Here is a 12,833-nt window from a genome sequence, read left to right as displayed (position 1 = left end):
GGTTCTATAAACAAAAACATTCCCTTTGTGGAGGAATGTAATGCTAACGGCTATTTATTCTTTTTAATAAATATACGTTGATAAAAGATACAAATGAATGTAAACCATTTTCTAATAAATAACCGTGAACAATCATTTTATTTTCCTAAATGACGGGAATGGTTTTCCTTACTGTATATGATTACATGCCAGCAAAAGGTGCGAAAAGTAGTCCAGTCTTTCTGTTCAAGGGTTGATGTAGTTGCCAGATGTCACAACGTGTAAGTGACAGTTTAAAATTAGACAAGCTTTTAGTCGGCGTGTTTGCTCTTAAATCTTGTTAAGTATTAATAGTCCAGGCAAATTAGCATTTTTAGGGGAAAAAATTAGTAAGTTTCTTATATTTGGCATAAATACTCCTTAAGGGTCACAAAATAAATATCTAAAGCGTTCCCCTACGTAAGGGGAGTGCAACCCCCTTTTATGGGGGTAAAACCCCCCTTCGGAGGGTAGTTTTCCGCATATTGACCGATTTTTCTTCAAACGGTAAGCTCTTCGTTGGAAGAGTCGGTAGAGTTGTGGCCTAGCACTCGCTAGGCCCGAGTTCGTCTCTCCGGCCGGCTAATGAAGAGTTAGAGGAATTTATTTCTGGTGATAGAAATTCATTTCTCGCTATAATGTGGTTCGGATTCCACAATAAGCTGTAGGTCCCGTTACTAAGTAACCAATTGGTTCTTAGCCACGTTAAATAAGTCTAATCCTTCGGGACAGCCCTAAGAGAGCTGTTAATCAGCTCAGTGGTCTGGTAAAACTAAGTTATACTTAACTTTTGTTTTTGCGCCGCACGGATAAAAGGCATAGGGACAATAAAATAAAGAATTAAATTTTGCACATATTCATCTCTATATCTTTTTGTATTAGTTCCTCGCTGGGTGAGCGGCTTCCGTTCTCAACTACCACTCTGTTGGTCGTGAGTTCGAATCTCCGAGCGGCCAGTGAAGAACAAGAGGAATTTGTTTCTGGTGATAGAAATTCATTTCTCGCTATAATGTGGTTCGGATTCCACAATAAGCTGTAGGTCCCGTTGCTAGGTAACCAATTGGTTCTTAGCCACGTAAAAAAAATAAATCTAATCCTTCGGGCCAGCCCTAGGAGAGCTGTTAATCAGCTCAGTGGTCTGGTTAAACTAAGATATACTTACTTTTTGCTCTAAGTATTATAGTTTCGACGCAAATGATCCAGAAAGTAGAGGACGCATTTTCGCCGAAATGTAAAAATATACATTTCGCCCTTACATCCCGTTCAATTAATCTAAACCACTCATTTCTTGTGAAAATGCTATATACTATAGAGGACATTGTATAATGAAGATTCCTCTTTCATTTGGTGTCTTTGTTTTCCTCTAAATATTAAATTTATGACGCAAAAGAAACAAACAAACAAGAAATTGTAAATTCCTAGAAATGCATATCCATTTATTTCACATCGTAAGCTTTACAAGGAAAAAACTTGTAAATAAAATTATGCTTTGCACATTTTTATTTCTTAATTGGTGATTATCATATTTATTTTTTTTTCAGTGATGAATGGAATGATTTTCAGAAGTGAATGAGTAAAAAATTTACCATGGCGTCAAGGGATGAAATGAAATGTGATTTTGCTGTCATAAGGCATTAAGTGAAGGTGAAATTGTGAAAGTGCAACAAGGAATCCATAATTTGAGACGTGTCAGCGAAATCCGAAAAGAAGGTAATTTAGAAATGCTACAGAATGTTGGCACTATTGAAGTGCACAAGATATGCAGTCGTGTATATATAAAAGAGAAGAATATAGCCAGAGATATAAGAAAGAAAAGTGAAAATTCACCAGAAACACAGCTGTCCTTGAGATCCGAGGAAAAATTTAATTTCAAAAGTAACTGCTTGTTCTGTGGTGATGTATGTAATACTGCTTCAGAAAAGAAAAGGAATGTGCACAAACGCAAAAAAATTGGGCAAGTCCGACCTCTGCACTTAAAAAAGAAAATTTCAGACTTTGCTAAACAAAGAAAAGATGAGTGGGGTGAGAAAATATTCAAACGAGTTAACAGTGTCATATGTCTTGTTGCTGAAGAAGCACCTTATCATGAACTGTGCTACACAAATTTTTTTTTTTTTTTTTTTTTTTTTTTTTTTTTTTTTTTTTGCAAGAAATCATCATCTTTGAAAAGAGGGCGTCCCAAGGGTGGAATACAGTGACAGCGCTTTTGAAAAACTGTGTACGTACATTAATGATTCTGAGGAATGTCAATTCACTTTACATGAGGAATCTTGAAGAAAATATGCCAGAAAGTTCATCAGTAACAGAGAAAACATGGAAAACTAAGTTAATGAACGCATATGGAGACCAAGTAATGTTTTTTTCAAATGAAGAAAAGACCAACAGCAGTTTGTTTCCGTGGCTCTGGACTAACATCGATCAATACCTGGTATACAGAGAGAGAGAGAGAGAGAGAGAGAGAGAGAGAGAGAGAGAGAGAGAGAGAGAGAGAGAGAGAGAGAAGTGAAGAAGATGAAAGATTAAGAATTGTAAAAACTGCAGCAGCAATAGTTCGCGAGGACATAAGAACAAGTCCTTACAATACCACAGATTATCCAGATGTTACGGACTTAATGAAGAATGTTGAAGATGTAGTTCCTGAAACATTGCGTGTATGGTCTAGTTGTTCAAAAGGGCAGAAATAGTGAAAAGTAAAAACTAACACAGAAATGTACATCAACTGCCCGAACAATAATTGCTGCAACGCGTCCAAGACCATTTTTGTCTTATATATTGCTTGGTTTGGCTGTGTATTTATTTCGGAAACTTGGCTCTAAAACCACCATCAACACAGTACTACACTTGGGATTTTGTTCGGCATATAATGATGTCGCATTGTTTGCGTCATCCGCTACAAATTCTTGGAAACCAGATGTAGAAAGAGATTCATTTTGTCAATATGATTTTGATAATACTGACTTTTAATATAAAAACAACTGGCAAAGGAACTTATCATTCACTCAGTGGAATAAAGTGCGTAACTCCATCAAGAACAGGGCAAACTCAAGAAATCAATAAATTGCAAAGCATTCTATCCTCAAACGAGATCGCAACAGCTGGGCAAATTCAAATAAAAGAGTATGGAAGAAAACAAAAAGAAGGTTTGAATGCCTTAAAACTGAAAACTGTGTCTAACATTGAAGCTGTACAATGTGTTTCAACTCCAGCACCAAAGGATGTTTTATGGCTGTATGGAAAATTTCTCCAAAACCCAGTCCTTTCCCTCATGGCAAGGTTTCATGGAGGGTATAACACATACTCATTCTTCTGATAAGTAAAAAATTCTTGCACTGCTTTTCATTAGACTACCGCCAACTGAGTATAATACAGTGCTCAGTGCTTTAAGCTATGCTGCAGAGGAAAGAAAAAAATTGAAGCAAGTGACGTGCTTTATCACTTTTGACTAGCCACTCTGCATCAAATCCAAGAATACAGTGTCTTCAAGTCCAGATGGAACTTAGCAGTGTAACTGCAAGACATGAGGATTTCATCTCCTTATGTCTTATCTCGGGTCCATTGGATACGTAATGGTGGGCAGTGGGATTTCAGAACCGTGGTCTACTGTGTATGGTTCTTCAGCAGTGGCCCACATGCTGTCAGGACGCGCATGTGCTCCGGCTATTAGAGCTCATATGCTGACATATTGTGCACTAGCTAAACTCACTCTTCAAGGAGTTGCTACTGATGGCAGTGACAAACAGCGTACAGAACAAGTCCTTTCGTCATTGAAGGCCCATCATCCATCGTTCAGTGCAGTTGAAAGTGGTGATGTTCTCAAAAGAATCCAACTAAACTTGAAGGAACATATGTCTGATATTTTGGAAAAAGATAAAACAGCTCAGTTGTGGCTACAGTATTTTCATCTTGTGACTGTAGCATTGCTTTTCATTAAGGCAGAGCGCAAGGGAAGCTGGAAGCTTCATTTAGACTGCATATTAGAACTATGTTGCCCATTTTCTATGCCACTGGGCATGCACAATATGTCAAATCTTGCCAGCTCTATCTCCAAGATATGGATTCTCTTCCTTGCAACGTGCCACACACCGAAAAAAAAAAAATGTACGCCAGATGGGTAGTTTACCATTCGACGTTCAGAAGAGTACTGGTGTGGTGCATGGTCAGATATGACAATAGAACAAACATTGATGAAAAATATGAAGAGTATAGGAGGCATCCTCATGGAAGAGGCTTCACTGAAAGTGTTTTGGATAAATGGGTCTTCGGTTTACCTGTACCTTACCATCTTTGTGAAAGTGTTGGGCAGTTTACTGGCGTTCAGAGCTGCAACAGCTTTCAACATGTTGAATTAAGAGAATCAAGGATTGAAAAGGATGAGAAAAATGTTCAAACTTTTATCGAACGGCTTCAACGCCACCCATTCATCAGAACAGAAGGCCGTGTTTCCGAAAAAGAGAATAATATATATGAAAACAGACACCAAATGACAGAGGAATCTTCACTGTAAAATATCATCAATATTGTATTTTAACGAGAAATTAAATGTTTGAGAGTTATTGAACGAAATATATGAGTGAAATTCATTTTTTTACATTTCGGCAAAAATGCGGCCTCTACTTTCGGGCTCACTTGCGACGAAACTATAATATTTAGAGAAAAAAAAAGACATTGAGATAAACCTGTGCAAAATTTAATTCTTTATTTTTCGCGTCTCTATGCCTTTTATCCGTACGGCGCAGTTTTGGAGCAAAATCGGCAAATATGCAAAAAGCTACCTTCCGACGGGGGTTTTCTCCCCAAAAAAAGAGGGTTGCACCCCCCTTACGGAGGGGAACTCTTTAGATCTTTATGTCCCTTGAGGAGTATTTCTGCCAAATATAAAAAAACTTATGATTTTTTTCCCCTATTCGGCCTTTTTTTGTCTAATTTGCCTGGACTATAAATATAAATAGGGTTGGAAGAAGGAGGGTGGATTAGAGAGAGAGAGAGAGAGAGAGAGAGAGAGAGAGAGAGAGAGAGAGAGAGACTCACTGCAGGTGTACATTTCCACCGGCCTTGGTGGCGAATCGCCTAATAATTAATATTTTTCCTAACCTCATTTAAACCGACTTTACAACTAAATACGCCACCGTAACGTCACGAAGCAGCCGCTACAACGTTCCGAAGGTAAAACGAATAAGAAACGAACGAATTAATGAAGAATTTCGCATTTAAACGAATATAAAAACATCATCATACATCTTGCAGAGTGCGCTGGGCATCAAGAAGTTTAGCAGGTTGTTTTAACGCGTAAGGGAGGGAATCCAATTGTGTTTATCATAGTTTCCAATTTTATTGTTTTAGAACAAACTAAACCCCTGCCAACTAATATCCACATAAAAGGGACAGTAGGCTAGATAATTGCAACAGATGTCTGTGGTTGTCTGTCTGTCATGGGGTTACTGGTTTGAATTTGAGTTATAACCTTCCTGGGGTCACACAGGGGCCGTGTGCCAAATTTTGTCTGGGTCTGTCAAGCGGCTTGGATTTCTGTAGCGCAAATATACAAACAATCACTTTTAATATGTATAATATATATATATATATATATATATATATATATATATATATATATAGAGAGAGAGAGAGAGAGAGAGAGAGAGAGAGAGAGAGAGAGAGAGAGAGAGAGAGACCAATCCATGGAACAATCCATGCACGAACGAAAGAAATTTCTTACTTGTAATGTCCTCTTGTTGCCCAATGCACTGATTTTTTTGAAGGTAAGATAAAAATCATAAAAAGAATGATGGAATTATCTTATTTATGCAATCTTCAATCTTTCTTGATATATATATATATATATATATATATATATATATATATATATATATATATATATATATATATATATATAAATATATATATATATATATATATATATATATATATATATATATATATATATATATATATATATATATATATATATATATATATATATATATATATATATATATATATATGTATATATATACATATATATATATATATATGTGTGTGTGTGTGTGTGTGTGTGTTACATATATGTATTTGGACAGCAGGTATTCATCGCTACGGGACAGAAGGGCATAGGGTGAGCAACCTAATCCCAAAATACTTGTTGAAGATTGGAAGTAAATGATCCCAAAGCGAAAACGGTCTTGCAAAGGAAATTTAATCTCGTAAAACTTCAGCCAATATTGCGTTTAATTCTCATAATAAAACGAGATCTAAAATTCCTTCTAATTTTCTTCTGTATATGAAGGGTAATTATTTATAAGTTTGGAAATGAAAATAGAACACAAATGTAAAATACTGCAGCTTCGTATAAACTAGATTGCTGTTTGCATCACCAGTGCGCATTATTTTCCCAAAGTATTTTACAGCGAACGTTGAGAAAATTCCTAATTCAAAGCAGTAACTCGTGGCAGACAAATTTAGTGCTGGGCACCCTTTTAGGAAAATGGTTTTATTATTTTTAATTCAGCTTTACATATATTGTACGTAAGTGAGAGTCACTTGTAAAATTCATACTCCACAGACTGCATTAATAATAATAATAATAATAATAATAATAATAATAATAATAATAATAATAATCTCTTTAAGTCAACATTATACTTACTGTACATAAGCTGGAATCATATTTACAATTCATGCCACGCCAACTGCACTAATAATAATAATAATAATAATAATAATAATAATAATAATAATAATAATAATAATGCCAACATTATTATTATTATTATTATTATTATTATATATGAGAATAATAAAATCTATTACATTAACTTTAAATATTACTACCATAAATCCTACTTCCAAAATAATAAATACCTTTAGCGAAATACCTTGCTCCCGCTTGCATTTTCCGAGTGCAATCTAAGACAATTTATGCAAAGTAGGTGTGCATGAGGGGATAATAATTCCCTTCCCAGGACAACAAGTGAAATATATTTCTGACACAGCTCCTCTGCCGCGAAATTAAGAAAAGGACAGAGAGCTACGTGGATACACTCGGTAGGGACTTGTTTCTAAAAATGTTTCCCCTTGAGGGGACTCAGCTAGTATGAATATCCCTCTTAGGTTTCTCTTTCTAGTATATTAATGAAGGCTCGATATCAAGACAAGAACATTTGAAGAGTGTTTTTTTTTCTTTTGATGGCGGTATATATCGGCAGCCGATATCCGATATCACTGAACTTAATCGTGATTGGCGGAACCTCACGCTCATCATCCACCGTAGTTACAATGACATCAAGTGTGGATGTTTACCAGCAATTCTGAAAAACAGACAGATAGTTCCTCCAGGCGTTTTAGCAGCCTATGCTTCTAAAAGATATTTCCTTCGGGTGTGTAACTCTTAGATGCATTTGGGGGGGCGTGGAATGAATGGAAGGGGGGAATTAACAGGAGAATTATGATTTCAATGAAAGAATTTACGCTCGCTCAAAATAAATATGCAACACATTTCAAAATCTTTCGGACAATATCCCACTAAACTACTATTTACTGTCATATTCATGTATATACTGTAGCTCTGCTGCTGCTCAGCCGCGAAAACTGTCGCTGAGCGAAACATCAGGCTTAGGCTTGGGATCAATGGTCTTAAGTGATGGATTGCTGCGCTGAGCCGTTTTCCACTTTATCTGTGAGAGTTAATTGACCTTTCCCGCCCATGTGAGACGTCATAAGATCAGAGACAAATGGAAGAGAGATTTTCCTTTTTTTGTAAGCAATGGAATATAGAATTTTGGCCCATGGCCAAGCGCTGGGACCTATAAGGTCATTCAGCGCTGAGAGAGAAATTAAGAGTACAAAGGTTTGAAACGTGGAACAGGAGGACAACCCCGCAGTTGCCCTGTGAAACAACTGCTAGGAGAGGGTGGAAAGCAAGATCAAAGAAAGAGAATATGAACAGAGGTACAGTAAAAGGAATGAAAAGGGATGCAGCTAGGGGCCGAAGGGACGCTGCAAAGAACCTTAAGTAATGCCTAAAGTGCACCGCACGAGGTGCACTGACGGCATTAACCCCCTAGGGAGTTTGTGTGTGTGTGGGCGCGTGCATGTCTGACAACCGTTACAGATGATTAATGTGTTTTATCCACATCATATGAACAACAATTATTAGACTTTATGTGCTGGTAATTCCGCTTAACTTATGGATTCGCCTTTACCTTTTCTTCATAGCAACCTAATGTGAATTTTTCAAAATGTTTCGCAAATTTTTCTTGAAATGATTCCTTTTCTTGCCATTCTTTTCTAAACTGCCATCCATATGATTCATAATGATACCCAAGGAGAAATTGCAAAAGAATAAGACATCGTTTGGTGAACGACATCTACTGGAAGAGTATTCCAGAATTATTTGGAGTGAACGTATAAATAGCCTTTATATGAAAATTTAAATTTAATTATCCCAATGCATTAGGGGTCGAAAAATGTATTTTTCTGGTCAAACTAATGGGTATATAATTATCATTTCCAAAAAATTCATTCAGTGTGGGTTGCAAAATTAGCATACAGCTTTTATTTCGAAAAAGTTCTAAATGGCATTTTTGCATAACCATTATTATTATTATTATTATTATTATTATTATTATTATTATTATTATTATTATTATTATTATTATTATTAAACAATCTTATGCAAAATTAGTAAAAGAAAGAAGGAATAACAATTCGAAGTCAAAATGCCTTTATTTATTTTTTAGAACATATTTGCAAAATTGTATCAATACAAAAAAAAAGTATGTGATCTTAACATTTTATAATCTCCGATTTCAACAGGAATGACACAATTAGATAAAATTATTCAATGTTTCAATGAAAATGGGTTAAGCCAATGATGAAATACATGGCCTACTTAATAAATCATTTTTCTTTCTATATTACTGAGAATGTCTGGGTATTGTTACCTGTTCGTCCTATGCAACCTGTAACTATGCATACACGCATATATAGATGCGTGTATACGTACATGCATACACGCATCTATATGTATATATGTATATATATATATATACATATACATATATATATATTATATATATATATATATATATATATATATATATATATATATATATATTTATATATACTATATATACAAATATATATATCGTGTGTGTGTAATTGTAATAGCCACATGCCCACTTAACTTCTCAAATTCATCACAGTTTTTGGATACGCTTGTCACTAGAAAGCCTTAGATCCAAATGCAAGGAATATTAAGAAATTCTAATGTCCGGTAGTGCGAATCGAACCCGCATCCCGAGCAATCACAACGAGGTCACGTTGCCAACCTGGCCACGAGGGGGATAAAAATCTATTGCTGCTCATACAGACATATACCTGTTAAATTCAGGTTATATATATATATATATATATATATATATATATATATATATATATATATATATATATATATATATATATATATATATATATATATATATATATATATATATATATATATATATATATATATATATATATATATATATATATATATATATATATATATATATTAGTAAATGTAACTTCCGTATTACCAAAAGATATGAGGCAACTACTTGCTTCCTATAGCGCTAGTATTAACAGTTTCTCATTCACAAGTATCAACTATATTACCTACAGATCACTATTTTACCTATAGATATACAGTCATTCTACGTAGCTGTTCCTCCTAAATACCTGTTGATATTAAGCCAATCATATTCGTTGATTTTAAATTATCAATGGCAGCAGGGATAATAGTATTAATATTATCCCTGCTGCCATTGGTAATTTAAAATCAACGAATACTATTTATACAATTTCAATGTAATCCGTAAGTTCTAGACTTCCAAGAACCGTTTCTCATATCGAATCAATAATTTCAAAGAAAAAATTGTATGACCTTGGATTCACCGGTATTATTAGCAACATTACCTATCGGCTATTTTTAACAATAATAAACATATAATATTGAATTCATTCTTATTTCTTGGAATAAATATGTCTTAATTACTCTTAATTAGGGACAAAACCGAAAAACAGTAGTAAAAAAAACTCACACCGTTTAAGATAGCACTATATTCTATACATAAACGACTCCTCTATCTCAGCATTAAAACAATGGGGGTTAATGGCAAATAATCAATAAATAATATGTATATTTAATGATGAAAGCGATGAACAGCAGAGTGAAGACAATTATGACTTCTGTTTTATTAATATTATCACTGTTATTATTAACCAAATTCAGCCAAACTTCATAAGCAAGGTCAGAATAATACTAATATAGTAAAAGCGACAGGAAACGGCGAGTAAAAATAACAGATAAATAACAACTGCGAAAATACATTAAAAAAATTAATGAATGCTTACATAAAGGACGATAAAAATTCAAAAGGGAAAAGTGAACAGAAAAGGGTGACTTAATACTCATTTTAAGTCCTCTTCTTAACTTACATTGTTTTTTTTTTTAAATCCTTCTTTGAGAGAGAGAGAGAGAGAGAGAGCATTTACTGAAACAAAGTCAAGACGGCTATCAGAATCCTAACTTCTGTCCTTACCAGGACCTCGAGAGAAGCACTAAAGGAACCAGTGGGAGCTCGCATGCCTATCCTGGCGCAATAAAAATCTCCTACATTCGCGTCCAGATGTAGTTGTCACAAAATCTGATCAACTTGAATAAGATTTCTTTGAAATCAAGCAATACTTCTCATATATCTCTTTTGGATAGATAGCCAGACCAATCAAATCACCATTTTATTGAAGTTCTTCAATTACTTAGATTATTTTCTGTACAGAGTCAGACAAACAGCTTAGTTTAACAAGTGAAATAAATATATGAGCATCGTCCAAATACGGTGTCTAACTTCATAAACAAATATCTTCCCCAGTGATGGACACTGTCCAAAATCATCATAATATAAACAGCAGTAGCGTCAGTAGAAATACAATAGGCGTAGTTACCGCCGCAGCTAAAAATCGGAGCACCGTAGGAGGAGGCTTCAAGGGTATCCTTCAGGAGGGAGGGGCTTCCACACAGCGTCCTACTCGGCGAAGGATAATCTTGACGTGGTTACCTTTGTCACGTTTTGGGAGTGGCCCGCCAAGACCAAGAACACAGAAGTGTAAGGAAGAAGAAGAAGAAGAAGAAGAAGAAGAAGAAAAGAGAAGGAGGGGGGGAGGAGACGTAGGAGGAGGAAAGTTGAAAGATGGAGGTTAGGAAGATGTGATGGTTGAGTAAGGGAGGGGAGGGGGGTTTGGGGCAGTGGGAAGAGAAGGCTGGAGAGTAATCAGGGCGTGATAGAGGAGAAGGATGAAAAACCGAACAAGAGGTGAGGAAGAACAGGCGAGAGAGAAGAGACTGAGAGGAGAAAAACAAGAAAAAAAGGTGAGAGGAGGTCACGAAGAGGAGAGCTGGCCAGGCCAGCAATAAAAGAATAAAGGGGATGGGGGAAGGGGCCATGTCTTTGTTTAAACCAGTGTACTATGTATGGGAAGCTGTTTCATTAATTGTGCGCGAGAGAGAGAGAGAGAGAAAGAGAGAGAGAGAGAGAGAGAGAGAGAGAGAGAGAGAGATTAGATTCCCGTTCGCTCTCATATAAAGAATAACGAAAGATATTTTTCTTTTATATTTACAATCACAGGGTTAGCTTTAATAAAACACTCACTCACACACACACACACACACACACACACACACACACACACAAGGAAATAGACATCATTGCCTACTGATTTAAATGACAAAAACCAGTACAAAAATTTAAAGTTATCATTTAAGGTAAAAACACAACACATATTTATTTGGATTCAGCGTAAATATCGTAGCCTAATATATTACTCACTGAAAGCCTATATTTAATTCACCCTCATCCAGTAAAATCGCTTTCATATCATTAATCAAACACTGTAACCTTGTTCCACTTAAAAATTAAAATGGATATTGAATCAAGGTAAACTGGATATAGATCTCGGCCTCATAATTCTCAGAAAAAGTCGACAAAATCTCTAATTTCGTTTTCTGGGTAAGAATTGCAAAGTAATGTATACATACAACACACACATATATGATTATATATAATATATATATATATATATATATATATATATATATATATATGTGTGTGTGTGTGTGTGTGTGTGTGTGTGTGTGTGTGTGTGTGTGTGTGTGTTGAGAAGATGGGATTCCTGACTTAACGTCCAAGAATGCCTAAAAGTTTCAGTAGGTTTTAGAAACGAAGCTTTACTATATTAACACAGATACAACACAATGGGAAAATAAATAGCCCTTACCACCCACCTATTGTTTACACAAAAGTTACTTGTTCATTTTCCCAAGAGGCTTTTGTTTCGTTTGTTTTTTTTGACCTAACTATAATTTGCTGGAAAAATACTTCATATACCTCGAAGACTCATTGTTTTTCTTTCAATTCCTGGATTTTCACGGAAAATCAAATATGTTATCTGATGCAACTGAAATAACCACAATGACCTCTCAATGCAAAGAAATCGCTAAGTTTATTGTAGCTTATATATATATATATATATATATATATATATATATATATATATATATATATATATATATATATATATATATATATATATATATATATATACACATGTGTGTGTATATATATGACACATATATATATATATATATATATATATATATATATATATATATATATATATATATATATAATAGTATATAACCATGACTGTGTAAAAATAATGAACATAAAATACCATAATATAATATCCCATAATAACTTACAGAAAAAAACAAAAAAATATAA

Source organism: Macrobrachium rosenbergii, chromosome 30, assembly GCF_040412425.1.
Source record: "Macrobrachium rosenbergii isolate ZJJX-2024 chromosome 30, ASM4041242v1, whole genome shotgun sequence".
NCBI lineage: Eukaryota > Metazoa > Arthropoda > Malacostraca > Decapoda > Palaemonidae > Macrobrachium > Macrobrachium rosenbergii.
The sequence above is the reverse complement of the archived record's forward strand: the minus strand, read 5'-3'. Positions refer to the sequence as shown.